This window comes from Mobula birostris, chromosome 1 (assembly GCF_030028105.1).
Source record: "Mobula birostris isolate sMobBir1 chromosome 1, sMobBir1.hap1, whole genome shotgun sequence".
NCBI lineage: Eukaryota > Metazoa > Chordata > Chondrichthyes > Myliobatiformes > Myliobatidae > Mobula > Mobula birostris.
The window spans coordinates 36,632,283-36,653,485 of NC_092370.1; the positions used below are offsets into that span (position 1 = coordinate 36,632,283).

General features: G+C 39.8%; 1 protein-coding gene across 16 annotated transcripts in view; it reads right to left on the reverse strand.

Annotated features, from left to right (window-relative positions):
- Nucleotides 1–21,203, reverse strand: part of sulf1 (sulfatase 1) — a 334,301-nt gene that overhangs the window by 221,380 nt on the left and 91,718 nt on the right. For all 16 annotated transcript variants that reach the window (XM_072254128.1, XM_072254097.1, XM_072254088.1 and 13 more), the window contains exon 2: nt 615–724. The gene's annotated coding sequence lies outside the window, so the exon portion shown is untranslated. The remainder of the gene's footprint in view (nt 1–614; nt 725–21,203) is intronic.

Sequence of the window (21,203 nt, forward strand, 5' to 3'; positions counted from 1 at the left end):
GTTAGCCCTGTAATGTGAGATAGTCCAGTGCATGTTTACCGTAATCCTCTACACTCATACCCAAGGCATTTTGTGGAACAACAGATCAGGCTGTGCACAACAGCCTTTTGATTGTTGACAGCTAACTGTTGCAGGAACTGGGGACTTTGAGGGTCAGGTTGAGATCATGGGAGGATGGAGTGCAATCAACTACTGTGTGAAGCAAATTGGTTGGTTCTGTGATTGGTCTCAGCTGAGGTGGTAGAGAACTAAAACGTGGGGAAGTTGTGAGGTGGAAGGACAAAATTAAAGGTGATTTTAATTCATACCTGTAGATAAGAGTCTGGTGCAGAAACCTACACTCATAAGCTCGGACAGGCAGGTTACCTTCAAATCGTAGTGAAGGAAGCCTGGATCTAGTAATTTGTACCCTTAAATTTTGTGAATGTAAAGCCAAAATTTACTTTGATAACTTTTTGCTGCACACCTATATCTTTGTGCATAGGTGTGGAAGATATAGACTAAATTCAATATCATGAGAACCAATTCTTGTGTTTGGTTACCTTAGCTTCTTACAGATCTCACAAAATTGTTGTACTGCATTAAAACTGGTGGAACTGGTTGCTGTTTCATACCTTGAGCCCAAGTATTTTCAAAGATCCTTTAGGCCTTGAACAAGCCAGTGGGTGATCTGTGTTGAAGTACTCTCGCTTCCATTAAATATGACAATCTCCAATGAGAAAACCTGTAATGGCAAATAACAACACATTAAGAAACACACGGGATTCTCATTGGAATGTAATAAAGGGATATTGTGAGCAGATGTTTCTCTTTTATAAAATTACTATGCTTTCATGTGAAAAATGGCAGTGAAAATTCTATAACAGGGAACAGGTTGCAAATAGAATGGAAATGCAAACCAATAAAAATTAGGATTTGGTCAGACTATGTTTATTTTTATGCAATTTGAAAAAAAGTATTTGGATAATGTCACCTTAAAAAGAAAATAAGCTCTGACTGAGCAATAGTAAATTCCCTCCTATTTTATGAGTTGCAATATGACCAACATGGTTTACTTCTCAGCTTGTGGTATCCGCAGTGGGAAGGAAGTGCCATGTAAATATATTTTTAAAACTTGTTTGTTTTTTTTCAGATTTTTCTGTTTTTCCTGATGATCTGCATCGTACAATGAATGCTTTCTGTGCAAATGTCCTCTTTTTTGGCAGCCTTTGGTAGTAGAATGCATTGATAGGAATCGTGCTATTGGGACTGGGTATTGATTTTCCTTGCTACACTGCTAGAGACAAAACATTAATGGCAGGAAATATAAAGCAGGCAGTGCAGAGAGCCACAAGCTGCATGCTGTCATTGCTGAAACCCAGGGATGCACGAAACTCGCAGTTTGGTTGCAATCATAGATATTCTTGGACCAGCAAACTGCATTGTAAAAACTTTTTTTCAACCTGTATTGCAAGAACATTTTTACATGCCTCAAGTTTGGGCAGTTGCTTTTTGTAGCTCTTGTGATTCAAGCCCCCTTTTCTATGTAAATTGAAATAAACAAGAATTCTGACCACCAAAAGTATTTGAGTTAGAAACAAATTTTGCAATATTTGTCCATAATTCCAATATTCTAAGTGAGTGAATAAACTGTCTTATAGCATTGCAAAGACTAATCACAAAATGGATATAAAGTGTACTGCAGTGGATATAAATTCAACAGTTATACAAGATACCAAGGGACTCACGAAAGCGAGGACACATGCTACATTGTGCATTGCTGCCATTGCTCTGACACAATAGATAGGAGAGAGGTTTGACTTGGTGACAGGCTGGCTCATGGTGTAACTGATGATCCTTGGTCCACTGCCAAGCATTTTCAGGCAACTTATCGAAAAGAAGGTTCTGATTCAAGTCATTATATTACTGACCTTAGGAGGTGGAGAAAAGCAACTGATTTGTAAGATGTCGCAGGCCCCTTTCTCTTGTTTGGTGGTGCGATAGGTGGCGGGGGAGCTGCGTAGCCTCAATTGTAGGGAGGTCTAGACCCCAAACACAAGGTTGCCTGCTGCTGCAGTCCAGGAGAGGTAAGCTGGAGGTCGTGTAATGTGGCGTCCGTGCTTGGGTGGGGACTGACCTCTCCTGTCGGTGATGCCTCCAGTATTAGAGCAGTGGAATGACAGGCTGGACTGTGTGCTCCTGCGTGCTGCCAGGAATTGCACCATCTATTTGTGGGACATGTCGCTCAGGGACTTGGGAGCTATACATATGTTTTTTTGCTCGCTATTTTGAATAGGCTGTGCATGTTTTGCACTTTGGTTCCAGAGGAACGCAGTTTCATTTGGGTGTATTCATGTATGGCTGAACAATAATTAAAGTTAAATTTGATTTGATTTAAATAGCACATTACTGAGGGTGTTTGAGTAAAAAGGAAAGAGGTGATAATTCTAGCAGAATTATCTCCACATTCAAGGATTTTATATATATAAAGCATTGCTTTGACAGTAAACATGTCATCCCTTTGGAGTTGCTGGTTAAATAGTGAACAACCTGACCAGCTGCTTTCAGGGCAGCTCAGTCTTACATTGACTACTTAAGACAGATGTTACCCCTATTAGGCACTTGCAGAGAGACCATTTCACATTCAAGTCAAGCTTGTATCATGGTAACTTTCTCTAACACGGAGGAAATCAAATCACAGGTGCCTTCTGTTTTCAAAAGGCATTTGGTGATGTGCTGCACATGAGGCTGCCTGGATAGAGCATTGACTGATCGGCAGGAAGCGAAGAGTGGGAATAAATGGAGCCTTTCCTGACTGGCTGCCAGTGGCTGGTGGTGTTCCACAGGGGTTGATGTTGGGACTGATTCTTTTTGCATTGTACGTCAATGATTTGGATGGAATCGATGGCTTTGTGGACAAGGGGCTAGGTAGTGTTGAGGAAGCAGGGAGTCTGCAAAAGGACTGAGACAGATTAGGAGAATGAGCAGATGGAATACAGTGTTGGGAAGGGTATGGTCATGCATTTTGGTGGAAGAAATAATAGTGGAGACTATTTTCTAAATGGGGAGAAAATTAAAAAATCCAAGGGTTAAAGGGTCTTGGGAGTCCTCGTGCAGGATTCCCCAACGGTTAGCCGGTAGGTAGAGTCAGCAGTGCTCTGTCCTAAGTCCCCTCCTTTACTCTCTGTATACCCGTGACTGTGTCGTCATGCACAGCTCCAATCTGCTAATTAAATTTGCTGACGATACTACACTGATTGGCCTAATCTCAAATAATAATGAGGCAGCCTACAGAGAATATGTCATCACTCTGACACAGTGGTGTTAAGAAAACAACCTCTCCGTCAATGTCACAAAAACAAAGGAGTTGGTTGGGACTACAGGACGAATGCAGACTGGCTAACCCCTACTGACATCAATGGATTTAGGGTTGAGAGGGTGAACAGCTTTAAGTTCCTCGGCATATAGATCACCAAGGATCTCACGTAGTATGTACATACTAGCTGTGTGGTGAAAAATGCACAAAAGTGCCTCTTTCATTTCCGACGGTTGAAGAAGTTTGGTATAGGCTCCCAAATCCTAAGAACTTTCCACAGGGGCACAATTGAGAGCATCCTGACTGGCTGCATCACTGCTTGGTATGGGAACTGCACTTCCCTCAATCACAGGACTCTACAGAGAGTGGTGCAGACAGCCCAGCACATCTGTAGATGTGAACTTCCCACTATTCAGGACATTTACAAGGACGGGTGTGAAAAAGGATCACTGGGGACCCACGTCACCCCAACCACAAACTAATCCAGCTACTACCATCTGGGAAATGGTACTGCAGCATAAAAGCAAGGACCAACAGGCTCTGGTACAGCTTCTTTCACCGGCCATCAGACTGACTAATTAATACAATTATATTTCTATGTTACATTGACTATCCTGTTGTACATACAATTATAAATTACTAAAAATTGCAGATTTAGTCAGACGTAACATAAAGATTTTTACTCCTCATGTATATGAAGGATGTAAGTAATAAAGTCAATTCAATTCAAATTCAGTGAAGAAGGCAAATACAATGTTAGCATTCATTTCAAGAGGACTAGAATGTAAAATCAAGGATATAATGCTGAGGCTTTACTTGGGGGCGTCACTTGGAATATTGAGAGCAGTTTTGGGCTCCTTATCTAAGGAAGAGATGTGCTGACATTGGAGAGGGTTCAAAGGAGGGTCACAAAAATTATCCTGGGATTGAAAGGCTTATCATATGAGGAGCATTTGATGGCTCTGGGCCTGTACTCACTGGAATCTGGAAGAATGAGAGGTGGTTTCATTGAAACCTATCGAATGTTGAAAGGCCTAGATAGAACGGATGTGGAGAGGATATTTCCTGTAGTGGGGGTGTGTAGGATCAGAGGGCACAGCCTCAGAGTAGAGGGATGTCTATTTAGAGTGGAGATGAGGAGGAATTTCTTTAGCCAGATGGTGGTGAATCTGTGGAAGTCATTGCCATAGGTGACTGTGAAGGCCAGGTCATTGAGTGTATTTAAGGTGGCAGTTGATAGATTCTTGATAAGTCAGAGTGGGAAGGTTATGGGTAGAAGGCACGAGAATGGGGTTGACAGGGAAATGGGTCAGCAGTGATCAAACAGTGGAGCAGACTCGATAGGCCGAATAGCCTAATTCTGCTCCTATGTTTTATGGTCTTATAGTCTAAAATCTTGAATTATTTAAATTTTAACAGTACCTAAAAACTGGGCTCAATCATATCTAGGACAGTACACTTCAATGAAAAGGTGTACTCATAAATCTGGAAAGATGCATGCTTTCTGAAAATATGGAGATAAGTGGAACATTGAAGATAATGTACAGCCTAGGCCAATAAGTTTATAGCTAATTGTATCCACTCTACAGAAATCTGTGGTATTTTGAAATGTCTAAGTCACACATATTTCTTTCTAGATTTTGGGTCAGAGGATAAACAGAAATCAGCAGCAATGAAAAATTCCAGGTACTTAGATGCTAATGTAAATGACAGTCATAGATCACTTGTACTGGGAGGACTGAAATGAGCTATGGTTCTTTAGCTGCTGTAATTCACAATGACTGAGGAGATATATCCACCTTATCTGATCACATCAAGGCATATTACTGCAAACCTTGGTGATTTAAAATGCACACTGCTATGTCATTCTTTTTATTTGTTCTGTTTACTTCTTCATTCTACTTTAGGTAAGAAGTATCCATGGTAGAAATCAAGAGCTAAAACTGCAGTATACAATATACGAGGGGTGATTGATAAGTTCATGGCCTAAGGTAGAAGGAGTCAATTTTAGAAAACCGAGCATATTTATTTTTCCTAAATTTACACACTTAGTCCAGCGGTTGTGGAGCATAAGGATCCCTTTTTTGTAGAAGTCGGCGTCTTGGACCTCCAGAAGTGCTACACAGCATGGGGTGATGGATAAGTTTGTGGCCTAGGGTAGAAGGAGATGCATTATTAACTTCAAACTTTCTGCATTTTTACCCAAGGAGTTGAACTGCAAGTGCATGTAATGAGAGCTGTATAACTCATCTCCTTCTACCTCAGGCCACAAACTTATCAATCACCCCTGCTGTAGACCACCTGGAGGTCCAAGACACTCTCGTTACATACACGTGCAGTTCAACTCTTTGAGTGATAATGCAGAAAGTTTGAAGTTAATAACGCATCTCCTTTTACCTTAGGCCACAAGCTTATCAATCACCCCTGCTGTGGACACTTTCTGGAGGTCCAAGATCCGTATGCTCCATGACTGCTGGACTAAGTATGTACATGTAGGAGGGGACTATGTTGAAAAATAAATGTGCTAGGTTTTCTAAAATTGACTTTTTCACCATAGGCCACAAACTTATCAATCACCCCTTGTATTATTAACAAATAAATAGGCATACTTGCATTTACATTTTTGACAGATACATAAATGAAAACATTACTTATTGCGTTTGACTTAAATATAATAATAACAACTAGATGAGCAATCTCAAATGACTGTGTCATCCTATTTAATATACCAAATAAGAGCTTCTGTCAGAGGGAAGGTCAGCCTTGTGTCAGTGAGGTGAATATCTCAGAATCCATTAAGCGTACTGATAATGGGAAGGTGCCTTTAAACATGCTTAATGGGCATTACTCTGTTCATATTTTAATTACAGTTACTAAGCAGAACAATAGGATTTTTATGACACAAAGATAATGAGTTCACATTATTCTTTCTCTGACAATTGTTTGCCATGTAATGTTGTCATTGATCATTAAAATGGAATTCTTGAAGGTTTTTTGCCCAAGAAGCAAAGACCCATTAGAAGAGGTGTAATGTAGAAATGTACCGTGGAGAGCATTCTAACTGGTTGCATCATTGTCTGATATGGAGGGACCACTGAACAAGGACAGAAAAATCTACAGAAATTTGTAAACTCAGTCAGCTCCATCATGGGCAGTAGCCTCCCCAGCATCGAGGGAACCTTCAAAAGGCGAAGCCTCAGAAAGGCAGAATCCATCGTTAAGGGCCCCCATCACCCAGGACATGCTCTCTTCTCATTGCTACCTTCAAGGAGTCGTCACAGGAGCATGAAGGCACACACTCAACATTTCATGAACAGCTTTTTCCCCTTTGCCATTAGATTTTTGAATGGATAATAAATCCATTAACACTACCTCACTATATTCCCATTGCTTTTTATGCTGTTTATTTTATTTAATTTGTTATATATACTTATTGTAACTTATAGTTTTTATTACTATGTATTGCAGTGTATTGCTGCCGCAGAACAAGAAGTTTCATGATGTTGATATTTAAGTCTGATTCTGATTCTAATCAATGTTCCCCTTTGAAGCCAGCAGGGATCATTGTGCTTTGGGAGATTTACCCAGTGTATATCTTGGACAGACATAATCTTAGTTGCTGTTTGGAAGGGCTGTGTTTGCAAACTTGTGTACTCAACAGACTTGAAGAAAATAAATAAATGTTCTAAAGGATGAAAGTTAGCCTCCATCTTTGTTGTAAGCTCACTTACGTTTTATGAACCTGGACCAAACTTTAGACAAGTATGGCAGTCACTGAATCATTCGATCCAGTGTGCCTACAAGGATCATTCTACTATTATCAGGCTGTTGAATGGCAAGGCCCCATTGTGAAATGCTAAAATGAGCCATTGGGCAAAGCTTTAGAAGGCCGGTAGCCAGAGCCAAAGGAAATGCCTTAAGCCATCAGTCAAGTGGCCCACTTCCGGAACATCCATTGGCTCAAGCTATACCAAAGGAAACTGGAAAACTGCACATAAACTGGTGGGCTGAGTGTAGGAAGTCTGAGAAATTTGGAGAGCCCAGGTTCAGGATGGCTTTGGAAAGATGCAGCTGTACTTTCAGAACTATCTTTGTTTAATTTGGCTTAGTCTCGAGGGGGAAAAGCTGAATCATTTCACCTATACAATTGGAAATATTGGAGTTCATACGTTATTTTTTAAGTCAAGATAGGCAAACTAAAAACACAGGAGATTTTGCAGATGCTGGAAATCCATAGCAAAAATCACAAATTGCTGGAGGAACTCTGCAGGTCAGACAGCATGTATGGAAATGAATAAACAGTTGACATTTCAGGCCAAGACCCTTCATCAGGACTGGAAAGGAAAGGGGAAGATGCCAGAATGGAAGAAGATAGGTGAGCCAGGTGAGTTGGGGGACAGGGGGATGAAGTAAGAAGCTGGGAGGTGATAGGTGGAAAATGTAAAGGGCTGGAGAAGAAGGAATTTGACAGAAGAGGAGAGTGGACTATGGAAAACAAGAAGGTGGAAAGCAGGTAAGGTGAAGAGGTAGGGGGAGGAAGAGTGGGGAAATGAAGAAGAGGGCAGGGGAAGGGGGAAAATTACTGTAAGTTGGAGAAATTGATGTTTATGCCATCAAGTTGGGGGTTACCTAGACAGAATATAAGACATTGCTCCTCCAACCTAAGAATGGCCTCACAATGGCAGAAGAGGAGGTCATGGAATGTCATGTCGGAATGGGGATTGGAATTGAAATGGTCGGCCACTGGGGAGTCCTGCTTTTTGCAGATGGAGCAAAGATGCTCAACAACCTAGATGTCTGCAGTACAGCACCACTCGGTGGCAAATATTTGGAATTGCAGCAAAGCAAGGCAACACAATCAAGTCACATATATGGTGGGGAGCTCCAGTTAAACATCAGAGAATCTGCTATGTCCATATGCATACCATTAGATCACTCCCTCAATACTTTTTGATTTTGTACAGTAGATACTCCATGGTCACATATGCATAATGCAGATTGTTTCCTTTCTGCAATCCATTTATCATGAAACAGAGACATACTTCAAATCTCCATATCTCTAACTGTTGTAAACCAAACTGTCATAAAGAGGAGAAAGAAAAAATGATTTTGTTCGGTTCTTTTTTGTTGTAATGTCTCTGATTTGCAAATAGTTGGAAATCTATATGAAAAATGGCCTAATTTTGCTCCAAGGAGGAATTTGCCTTTCACTGAGTAAGGATAAATCTTACAGCAGCCAAGCCTTGAATTATTAAAGGAGGTTGGCATGTTGCACACTATACATTATTAGCAGGACCTTACTCAAGATTCAAGATTGTTTAATGTCATTTCCTGTATACAAGTTCAAGGAGAACAAAATAATTTATTACTCCGGATCCAATGCAGACAAAAAAAAATGCAAAAGATTAAAAAATACACAATAAATACATTTGACTGTGTAAGCTGCGTTTTGTGACCAATACAAGTTTTGAATGATTTGCACTCCCATGAGTTTGAAACTACTTGCAGTTTCCACTGCTGCGCCACCGATGTAAAGCAGCGTGGGTCCTGAAATTGATAAACATCTCCTTTGTCTTGATGACATTAAGGAAGAGGTTATTTGCCAGGCACCAAGCTTCGAGCTCTTCCACCTCCTCTCTGTAGGCTGTCTCATCGTTGTTGGTGCTGTTGTGGCAATGGCAAACTTGACGATGTGATTGCTTGGGTGTTTTGGCCATGCAGTCATGTGTGAGCAGAGCACTTATATGGTGAGCACTAAAAGTATATGTTACGATTTACGGCAAGCAGCCCTAGATCCTCTGGAAAAGAACTAAAGTTTGTGCCATTGTAAATGTCCAACCAAGCTGGAAATCCCACCTTGCAGCTTTGAAGGAAGATACTAGCGCAAGTGACTTTACTTCAAAGTTCAAAGTAAATTATATATGGAAAAAAAATATATATAAAATCACCATATAACACTGATTCATTTTCTTGCACACATTCACAGTAAGACTGAAATACAATGGAATTAGTGAAATACTATATACAAACAACCAATGAGCAAAATAAAGGCAACCCATGCAAATGCAAAAAAATGAGAACGAGTTGTAGAGTCCTTGAAAATGACACGCTCCATAACTTCCCGACAGTTTTATCTTCCTCCACTGAAACATTCAAAAGTTCATTAACATAGCTCTACTTGCCATTATAAACAAGGGTGATTGCAGATATCTATAATGAAAGTTACTTGTATTTCTGCTGTCCTTTGGATCAGTAAATAATAGAAATGGTGGCTCTTAGTGAGATATTGATTTTAACATCCATTGTTGGGTTGCTGTTTTCTTTCGACTATTTTTAAAACCCTGGGGACATGCAGAATAAATGATTTTAATTAAATTTTGAAATTGATGTCTTTGCATTCGTTAGACATACCAATATAATCTCATAACAGGTGCCACTGCCTGAGGTGCTGATGGTGCTTCCTTATTTTATTTCACTGCAACTTTGACAGCTGAATGTGCTTTTTAAAAAAGTCATTTTATTTTTTCCAAGTTTGTTATTAAAACATTAACTTGATAGCAAAATCTGATTCAATTTGGTAAATGCATAAGATGTACATGCAATATTTTGAATCAACAATACAGCCTGTACTTGTCTGAAACGTTAGCTTTATTTTTCTCAAATTATTTTCATACATCAGTTGCATCATTTTGTCTACAAACAACTTTAAAGGCACTAAATTACCTTTGATGGAAATAAAACTGTGGGTAATGAGTGGGTCTCAAGGATTTTGTTATTCAAGCTTGAATGTATTTTTCATGCTGAATCTAAAACACACAACTCTCAAATCTAAACATGATCCTTGTACCTGATTTTACTCAAATTATATTAAGTTTTGATATCAATATTATAGCCAAAGTAACCAGTTCTAATGAAAAGATATAGTTCTGAAACATATACTGTTTGACATGCACTGATATCTCAGTCCTGATGAAGGGTCTCGGCCTAAAATGTCAACCATGTATTGATTTCCATAGATGCTGTCTGACCTGCTGTGTTTCTCCGGTATTTTGTGTGTTGCTTAACATATACTCTATCTCCGGGATATTTTCAGGATTTTATATTTTATTCCAGATTTCCACCATCTGTACATTTTGCTTTTAGCTTGTCTCTCATAGTATTTTGTGTAAATTTAGGGTTATTGAGTCTGGAAATGAATTTCCATGAAGTCTCTGCAGTTCTGTGAGGTTTGCCTGGATTAGAAAGGAGGGGTTTAAATGGGAATTTGGTGGAGCAAGGAAAACACATAGATTATGCATTAGATACATGTGTATTATTAACATTCTAAATGTTTGTTGAGGTCACCTGTACTCTTTCTAGACCCCATCTGTGTAGTAGTATGATCACTTAAGTCGAGTGTGATATTCTTCTAAGGTAGCGGTCCCCAACCACTGGGCCGTGAGGAAACGATATGAGTCAGCTGCACCTTTCCTCATTCCCTGTCACACACTGTTGAACTTGAACGTAGGGTTGCCAACTGTCCCATATTTGCCGGGACATCCCGTATATTGGGCTAAATTCGTTTGTCCCATATTTCCCCCGCTAAGATAGAGCATTCCTATGAAACCTTTGGTGCCGAAATGGCGTGAAGCGAAGAAGCAATTACCATTAATTTATATGGGAAAAAGTTTTGAGCGTTCCCAGACCCAAAAAATAAGCTAACAAATCATACCAAATAACACATAAAACCGAAAATAAGTAACACTAACATATTGTGAAAGCAGGAATGATATGATAAGTACACAGCCGATATAAATAATGTATGTACAGTATAGTCGGGAAGATGAAGGCAAAACCAATTTGTGGGGAGAAAAAAAATCGGCACGTACGCGCATGCGCGCACAGGTGCCCGCGCAAGGCTTCATGGTCATGGTAGTCTTTCCTGGGGTAAAGTGTCCTGGGATTTGACTGCTACTTTTGTCCCTTATTTGGGAGTGAGAAAGTTGGCAATCCCAACTGTAAAAGATATGTTGAGGTGAGTTTAACCCTACCTGAACACCCCCGTACCACCCCCCCCCCCCCCGGTCGGCTGGTCCGCAAGAATATTGTCAATATTAAACTGGTTCGTGATGCAAAAAAGGTTGGGGACCCCTGTCTTAAGGGGTTATCTATTGATGTGTCCTGAGGGGGCTGTAGAGGCCAATCCAGGATCCACATATTCTGATGCAATGTGGTTGTAGTTAGTGGCTGTATACACTCCGGACAAGGAAATACAGGACTGTTAATAATTTACATTACTGTCATAAAGCAACTATTGCTAGTGTATTGTGACAATCAAATGTAACAGACTAATAACTTCACTGATAACCAAAGTTATCATTAGTTAAATGTTTTTCAACATTTTTGATGGCATCCTTGTGTCGAAAATGTACATTAATCTATAATACCTGTATAAGATTAATTTATGAACTACCAACAGAATATTCAAGAATTCATATTTTTGGTGTGTTTAATGTAAGAACTCTGAGTAAGGGATTTACGTACAGGTGCTATATAGTGAACTTTTCAAATTCTAGTGTGAAGTTAAAGTCAAAAGTAAAAAATTCCTCGCCCAAATTCGTGCCCACTTGGATGAGAACTTTAAAATTATTCTTAAGTTATCTGTTTTACACTTTCTCAAATTATATTTAGAACATAGAACACTATATCACACTACAGGCCCTTTGGCCCATGATATGGTACCAATCCATTAACCACCTCTGAGATTAATCTAACCCTTTCCTCCCAGAAAGCCCTCCATTTTTCTTTAATCCATGTACCCATCTAAGAGTCTTGTAAATGTCGCTAATGTACCTGCCTCTACCACCATCCCTGGCAACATGCTCCACACACCTACCACTCTCCGAGTAAAAGCTTACCTCTCACATTCCATCTGTACAGTACTCCAAACAGCTTAAAGTTTTGCCCCCATTGTATTAGCCTGGGGAAAGTGTCTGGCTGTCCATTCTTTCAATGCCTCTTGTCATCTTGTACATCTATATCAAGTCTTATCCTTCTGTCCAAAGAAAAAAGTCCCAGCTCGCTCAGCCTATCCTCATAAGACAAGTAGCTTCCTGGTAAATCTCCTGTGCACCCTCTCTAAAGCTTCCACATTCTTCCTCTAATGAGGTGACCAGAACAGAACACATTACTCCAAGTGTGGTCTAATCAAAATTTCACAGAGCTGCATTACCTTGTGGCTTTTGAACTCAGTTCCCCAACTAATGAAGTCCAACACATCATACACCTTCTTAACCACCTATCAACTTGCACTGCAATTTTACAAGATCTATGGCCTTGAACCCCAAGATCCCTCTATTCCTCCACACTGTTAAGAATGCTGCTGTTAACCCTATAACACAATACCCTGTATTTTGCCTTCAAGTTCGACCTTCCAAAGTGAATCACTTTGCACTTTTGAATGATTGAACTCCATCTGCCACTTTTCAGTCCAGCTTTGCACCTTACTAATGTCCGTGCGACAATCTTCGACACTATCCACAACACCACCAACCTTTGTGTCATCTGCACACTTACAAACCTACTCTTCCACTTCATCAATCATGTCATTTATGAAAATCACAAAGGACAAATCCCTGTGGAAGATCACTGATCACTGACCACCAGCCCGAATAAGCTCCATCAATTACCATTTTTTTAAAAACTGAATCACACATTAAAATCGCACATCCAAAATTTATCAAAGCTGTGTTTAATTGATAAGTGGATTCTTGTGATAGGCAGCCAGTTTTAGTGTACCATATTTCTTTAACATCAAAACTGAAAGGGCTCTTTTCTGCTGATAAACTCAATTATTGTATAATGTTTAATTTTCTGAAACACAAATCAAATGATGGTTGTATACAGTGGTGAAAATGAATTATTTCTATGCTGTTTGCTATTGAATCTAATTCCATGAATGCTGTATATATTAGAAAGCATAAATTAAGAAAGATCACAGACTAAATTTGTTGGTTACATTGCTGAGAAAGACGTTTCATAAATAGCCAGACAGGGCATTCTACACCAAATTAGAAGTATCAGTGTCAGCTGATCAGCCATTTAAAAAGGCCTTGTCTTCAAAAGTGAGGAAGGGTCACCAAGTCAGAAAATCCATTTCTAAAAGAATATTGTTCTGGATTAAATTGAGCCACAGCATCATGTACCAGGCCAGTAAAATGTCCTCTTCAAATTCATTAAAAATGATCACATCCCATTCAACAAGGTTTGTAAAGGTCCTTAAAACCATTTGAATTTTGTTTTAATAGTCTGCCGTGTTATGTAACTGCCATGGTTAACTTACACCTTTCTATTCAGGATCAACCATCAGTTCAGAGGTTGACGTTCCTGCTTTATAGGTGGCACAGAGGAACAATATAATTTAATAGAAAAGAAAACTCAAGTTGTCAACTGCAATATTTCTACAATGTTTACAAAGATCTGGATTTCATCTGTTGATATCAACTACTTGCTGAACAATTCTGAAAGGCTTCCTTGTGTACACAGACGTTCAATATATAATTTAGTAACTTTTCGTAACAGTTAACAATGCTAGAAACAGATGTCATCAAGCCTTTTAGCTCTCTAATGAGGCAGGAAATGAGCAGCACCATAAGCACGGCTACTTGTAAATGGATGAGTGCCCATCTGCAGTTAATAACAATCAGTCTGTTTCACCAGCTACCAAGGCTGCACGTGCAACTGCAGTCCTCAGGTGTCAGTTTACACTTGCTTCAAGCAAAATCAAGCAACGCAACAATTTATGTGAATAAGTCGCAGTTCAATATGGTCTTTTCAAACGTGTTCTAAAAGCACCAAGTTTCCATGGCAACATATATCATTATTTTTCTCCATTTACTGAAGCAGAGATATCACTGCCTTTATAAAAATAAAAACCTGTCAATGCCTTAGTTCAAAAAAAACTTAAAATATATCTGTGAGAACTGCATTGCAGATATGTATGTTGCTACAATTGCACTGACACTGCAAAGGATCAATATGGCAGCCGAATAGCTTCAATTTTCAAAGCAGGCTAAATCCAGAAGATTTCAGAGCAGAATCCAAAGCAAATCCCAAAAAAAAAATCCACATAAAACCAGCTGAAGCAGAACTTGCAACTCAAGGGGGCATACAATTGCCTTATTTAAGAATTTTTGTTGAGGTATTTTTATTGAAGTTCCTTGGGTCATTATATAATTTTCACAAGGATAGTCCTTGTGGCACTCTTTAGAGGGAATACTGTTTCTAACCCTTCATTGCAATCATACTGGCCTGCCTCCAGCCAGCTACCTGACAAACTGCACTCTCACCACTGCCCCAGGACAGAGATCAGATATGCCCCAATTTCTTATTCTCATCCTATCCCCAAACCTTCCAATTTGAGATACGATCAAACCTCCCCTCAAGCAACTCCCTTTCCCATAGACTGAGAACTGTGGGTGCCACGGTAGCAGAGCGGTTAGTGTGACACTATTACTGTTCGAGACATCGAAATTCAAAGTTCAGTTCTAGAGTCCTGTATATGCAAGTTTGTATGTTCCGTCCTGTGTGCAGGTGTGTTTTCTCCAGGTGTTCTGGTTTCCTCCCACAGTCTAAAGACGTACTGGTTAGTATGTTAATTGGTGATTGTAAGCTGTCCCATGACTAGGCTAGTGTTAAACTGATGGGTTGCTGGGCAACATGGCTTGAAGGACCGTAAAGGCCTGTTCTGCTCTGTAAAATAAAAAATGTCTTTCAGGGCGTTATTTCTCTTTCCAAGACTAAGTAAAACACTCTTCTCGCCAAGGTCTGAGGCAAGTTATCTCTCCCCTGGTCTAGAACCCTATTTTTTTTCCTCTCCCGTCAGAGTTGAGTCAGTCTTTGGACTAATACCCCTTTGCTACCTCCCCATTGAGTTGCAGCAACTTGTTCCAGCCCCTCATCTTCGACCGTTCCCTACACAAAACTGTACCCAAGGGCTAACTGTTCTTGCTCACTGGTCTAAAAGTCTCTTTCTGACCTCAAATCTTGTCTTTCTCCTTTCAAGGTCTGACTGTACGACTTCATCATTCACCCCTTAGTGATAATGATAGTAATCCACCCATGGACGATGATCTATTGATCACTCACACTTGCAGATGATTAATTGATTGCACATCCAGCTGATGATCAATTAATTCTACAGCCAGACTAACAATCGATTGATTTCACATCCCCAACCCATGATCAATTGATTCAACAGCCCAGCTAATGACTGATGTATAAATCTTTTGAAAAATTTGGAATTTTGCAAAATGCCATCTGCCATTTTTAGCCCATTTTTTCCAGCTGGTTCAATGCAAGCTTTGATAGTCTTCCTTGCTGTCCACTACACCCACAGTTTGGTATCATCCACAAATTTGCTGATCCAGTTTACCAAATTATCATCCAGATCATTGATGTAGATGACAAACAACAATGGACTCAGCAGTGACCCCTGCTCACCACTACTCACAGGAGGCAACTATTTACTACCAATCTCTGGCTTCTCCCATGAAGCCAATGTTGAATCCAATTTACTAACCCATCCTGAATGCCAAGTAACTGAACCTTCTTGACTAGCCTCCCTTATGGGACTTTATCTACATAGGCTTCAGCAAGGCTTTTGACCATGTCACTGTCTCTCCTTCATCAACTTTCCTGGTACTTCATTGAAAAACTCTAAGATTTGTTAGACAGAATCTACAACAAAAAAAGCTGAGTTGACTAGTGCTAAAATCACCTGCGTTCATTGACATTTCTTGTTGAAACTGCCATCAGTCTTGGTATTTTTGTGCATGTGTAGTTTAATGCAGAAATCCTAAATTGTTCCCATATTGGCTGTGCTGCTTGAATTCATCTCGAATAATGCAAAAAAAATTCAGTAGAATCAACATGAATTCTGGGCCAATGCAACACAGATTGAAAATCAAAGGGAACTCAATTAGATTATCTATCTGCTGACCTTTCCTTAGACCTGGAGGGGGTAGGGGCCAGAAATTACTGGAAGGTATAGAAATCACTGTGTTTGTTTCTTCTGTCCCAGGATACTGATGGACTTTTACCACTGTACCATTGAGAGCATACTCACCAACTGCATCTCAGTGTGGTATGGCAATTGTCCCATATCGGACTGCAAAGCACTCCAGCGTGTGGTGAAAACTGCCCAGCGGATTATCCGCACCCAAATGCCCGCCATTGAGAATATCTACCATAAACGCTGCCTGGGCAGGGCGAAAAGCATTTTCAAGGATGCATCTCACCCTAACCATGGACTTCTTACTCTCCTCCCATCCAGTAGGCGCTATAGGAGCCTCCGCTCCCACACCAGCATGCACAGGAAGAGCTTCTTCACTGTGACATTGCTGAACCTCTCATCTCAGCGCTAAGCAGTATTGCATCCGTATTGTACTGTCTCAGTACTTTTATATTTGCGTGCTGTAATCTTAATGGATCTCCCAACCATTTGAACATGTATCTTCCCAATTGAACTTATGTCACCCACCTTGCTATATATTGAACCTAACCTACTGCAACGCATCATTGTCTTCGGTGCAGATTCACCTTCACATAGAGTATAGAGGTATATGCTCAAATTGTTAAATAACGATGCTATAGCATTTTGGTGTACTGTGCAGTTTGCCAGTGTGTTGCCACCTTTCTCTGCTTGGTGCTAACTGAGAGAATTTGAAAGGCTTCTTTTCCTGCTTCAGCATAAAAAAGATGCAACCTGGACAGGAAACTGAAAGGCTGCTCAGACAGATTATTAAAAGTGTAGCATCTAAAACTAAATAGACAAAGTGTTGGGGTACATGACTTCATGAATGTTAACTGGAGAAGATGAACTGTGATTGAACGTGAACAAAAAAAATGCATTCAGAATATTCTCAGTTGAATTCAAACTGTGGTCGAACATTGGTAATTGTGAATATGGGTCTCAGAATTCATCAAAAACTGAGGAAGTTCAGAACTTTTAATTTTTTTTGCATTTCTATGAAAGGATTCAAGCTGTTCGGAGTGGTTTCGGTAGGTATAATGGAAATCTTAGGAAGAACGAGTTACTGGCAATATCAAAGAAGGAGGTAATCGTGGCCCTTTGAACTGCAACACCTTGGTTGGTCGGAAGGTTGTTAAACAATGTCGAACATTTAGAAAGATAAAAGACTCCAGTCCAAACACAATGAATTGTTTTTCTAGAGATTTTCAAGTCACAAAAATATAGTCTCTTAGTCCACTGAAAACATAACATTGAGGAGAAGTATGTCAGATGTACGAGATCTGAAAAGTCTGGACATTTTGGATTTCTAACCCTGTACACACAAAAAAAACAGCACAAGAACCAAAGAAACATGAAATGACATGAAACTTTCTTTTAACTAAATATACTTGGAATAGATTACTGACATGGGCTGTGGAACAAAAAATTCATGATTATGTTTGTGTAAAATAGGATGCAGTGAACGTTGTGAAGAGGTGGATAAGGTGGACTACAAATCTTCTTTTGTCTGAATCTGTTACAGATCTTGCAGGATGAAGACTTACACTACAACAATTCAACTTTTACTTATTGATTCAGAAGTCACTGAACTGTCATTTTCTCCTAAATACCAAACGTTCTTCCTTTAGTCTTTGTTCACGAAGTGACAGTAACACAAAATTCATAATTTACTGCACCAAGAACAAAATCCAGATCACTTCATAGTTAACAACTGGGGGATATGGCTGCCTTCACATTTTTCCTTACAACCAGCATAGCTCTCAGTGAAAGGGAAGTAACAACATTATTTTGAATTTAACCAAATGTGAACAGTCCCAGATGGCAAGGCTGAGTTCTTTGTTTCAAGACACATTATTAGAATTACTTCAGCCAGCATGCGTCTTTCAACCTTAACCAGACCAACTGGAAAATGCAGCCAAAAACACCTGTTCTTTCAACTTTTGAACCCACCACAATTTGCTTTATAATATTTCTTATGTGGCAAGGTTTGTAGCGATCTAGGAGCAAAGATTTTTTTTCTGCTGCATTTGGTTTATATTTAATCTCAAATGGTTTTGATGAAGAGGGATGCATTAGGAATGATCACAAACCAAATGTATTGCTTACAAACCTTTCTCTCACACTTTGAAGTGCCAGACGAATATATTACATTTAGAAATAAATCAGTCATGAAAATATTGCTGATAACATTCCTCTCCTTGCTTTTGCTCCTATCAGGTGTTCTTTCACTACTGCTCTCATTTGCTTTAATTGCACAGCAAGGATCTATATCCAGTTCAGCCAGCTTCACTGAAGCTTCCTTATTCATATAAGAGTTAGTTATTAAGGGTTTATTTGCATTTACAATGATTAAGTAATTCAGCCAGCACATTTAAAAAGCTTCTCAGAAAACATAATATTTTATGCCCTGAAATAGAAAATGGCAAGCAGCTTAACTGGAAAGTGAATAATGGTTTCAGTGCCAATGATGCATGGCTCATTGTTTTGAAAGAAATGTTAGATCAGCAAGTGTTTGGTCTGTTCTTCGCTCAGGACTTGGAATCTATTTCCAGCAGACAATAGAATCTCAACCCTATTCAACAAAGAATGCTAAAAGAAACAAACAGATCAAAAAAATGCAAGGTATGGAACTAATTTGGAACCTGACCTACCACATACGTAATGTGAAATGGCCAATCCTGCACATCCAATCATTTTTTTAAATCTATATTTATTAATCTTTACAAGTCAACAATATTCTGCAAGAATGCCATCTTCATTCATTCGGAGCTGTTCTTTTCCCTTCACTTCAAATAGCAATGGAAATTTAAGTAAATTTAAGAAGCATAAATTGTAAAAGAAAGGAAACACACGATAAATCAGATGGTATCTGTGGAGAAAGAGGAAAAGATAATGGGAGATTGAGTGAGAGAGGTAGCGAGCAAGAGATTTAGAGAGAAAAGTAGACAGATAGTAAGAGACAGAAATATAGTGGGTGAGAGATAAAGATATACACAAGGAAGTTGCTGGTGAACGCAGCAGGCCAGGCAGCATCTCTAGGAAGAGGTACAGTCGACGTTTCAGGCCGAGACCCTTCGTCAGGACTAACTGAAGGAAGAGTTAGTAAGAGATTTGAAAGTGGGAGGGGGAGATCCAAAATGATAGGAGAAGACAGGAGGGGGAGGGATGGATCCAAGAGCTGGACAGGTGATTGGCAGAGGGGATCTCAAGACCCGACGCAGACTGGGAGACCGTTTTGCTGAACACCTACGCTCTGTCAGCCAGAGAAAGTAGGATCTCCCAGTGGCCACACATTTTAATTCCACATCCCATTCCCATTCTGATATGTCTATCCACGGCCTCCTCTACTATAAAGATGAAGCCACACTCAGGTTGGAGGAATAACACCTTATATTCTGTCTGGGTAGCCTCCAACCTGATGGCATGAACATCGACTTCTCTAACTTCCGCTAATGCCCCACCTCCCCCTCGTACCCCATCTGTTATTTATTTTTATACACACATTCTTTCTCTCACTCTCCTTTTTCTCCCTCTGTCCCTCTGACTACACCCCTTGCCCATCCTCTGGTTCCACCCCCCTTGTCTTTCTCCCTGGACCTCCTGTCCCATGATCCTCTCGTATCCCTTTTGCCAATCACCTGTCCAGCTCTTGGCTCCATCCCTCCCCCTCCTGTCTTCTCCTATCATTTTGGATCTCCCCCTCCTCCTCCCACTTTCAAATCTCTTACTAACTCTTCCTTCAGTATGTGCTGACGAAGGGTCTCGTCCCAAAACGTCGACTGTACCTCTTCCTAGAGATGCTGCCTGGCCTGCTGTGTTCACCAGCAACTTTGATGTGTGTTGCTTGAATTTCCAGCATCTGCAGAACTCCTGTTATATACACAAGGAAATAGAAATGCAGAAAGATAGAACGAGAGAAAGCTAGAGTGAGATAGAGAAGGGCAAGGAGATAGTGATGTATGATAGAGAACAAGAGATGCAAAGAGATAAAGAGATGAGTGAGAGATAAAGAGAAATAGAAAAAAAAGGGATATTGAAAAAGAACTCAATAGAGGGAGGACAAAAGCAAGAGGGTAAGAGAGGGAGGGTGGTGGGGCAAAGGGGTCCACGGCAAGAGGCCAGGAGGGAGAGAGGGGGCCGGAGAGGGAGGGGTAAAGGGAGGTAGTGAGTGAGAGATAGAAAAAGCACTAAGATTTCAGATTTAACTTCTGTCAAAACAGAAAGAATTTTTTTCCTATTCTCTTTCTTCCCATCCCTGTTTTCTCTACTTGTGCATTTGATGAAAGATGGGAGGAAAGGGAATAGGAAACATCTGAGAATGGAAGGCAGAGCAATTTAACAAAAGGGATAAATAAACAGACAAGTATTTTTTTAAAAGGTATATTTAGGGAAACTGCAAATTGGAATTTGAACATTCTTATATCTAATTAACTTTCTGTACAAATTCAATGTAGGTGGGAATTAACCCTTTTGATGTTCTACTTCATAATCTACTATGCGCAACATAGCTTTCAGATTATAGTCACTGCAGATTTTTTCCACTGCTAGTAATTAGTATTAGCTAACACCATTCACATCTGTGTTGATTTAACTTTTGCTTGTCCCATTCTTGCCCATTTTGTGTCTACTCTCTCTCCTTTCATGCCTTCCACCCTTTCTCTTACTCATCACCTTTTCCTGCCTCAATGCTTTCCCTCATCTCTGTTATGTGTTTAACTTTTTCCAGTCCTGATCTAAAGGCCACTGCCTTAAAATGTTAACTCAGATTTCCTGTCCACATATACTGGCTGATGTGCTCAATTTTTCCAGAATCTATGGTCTATTGCTGGAAATTAACGCTATCCAAGCTAGCCATGAACATCATGAAATTATTATTTCTTAATTTTGTGTGTGGTA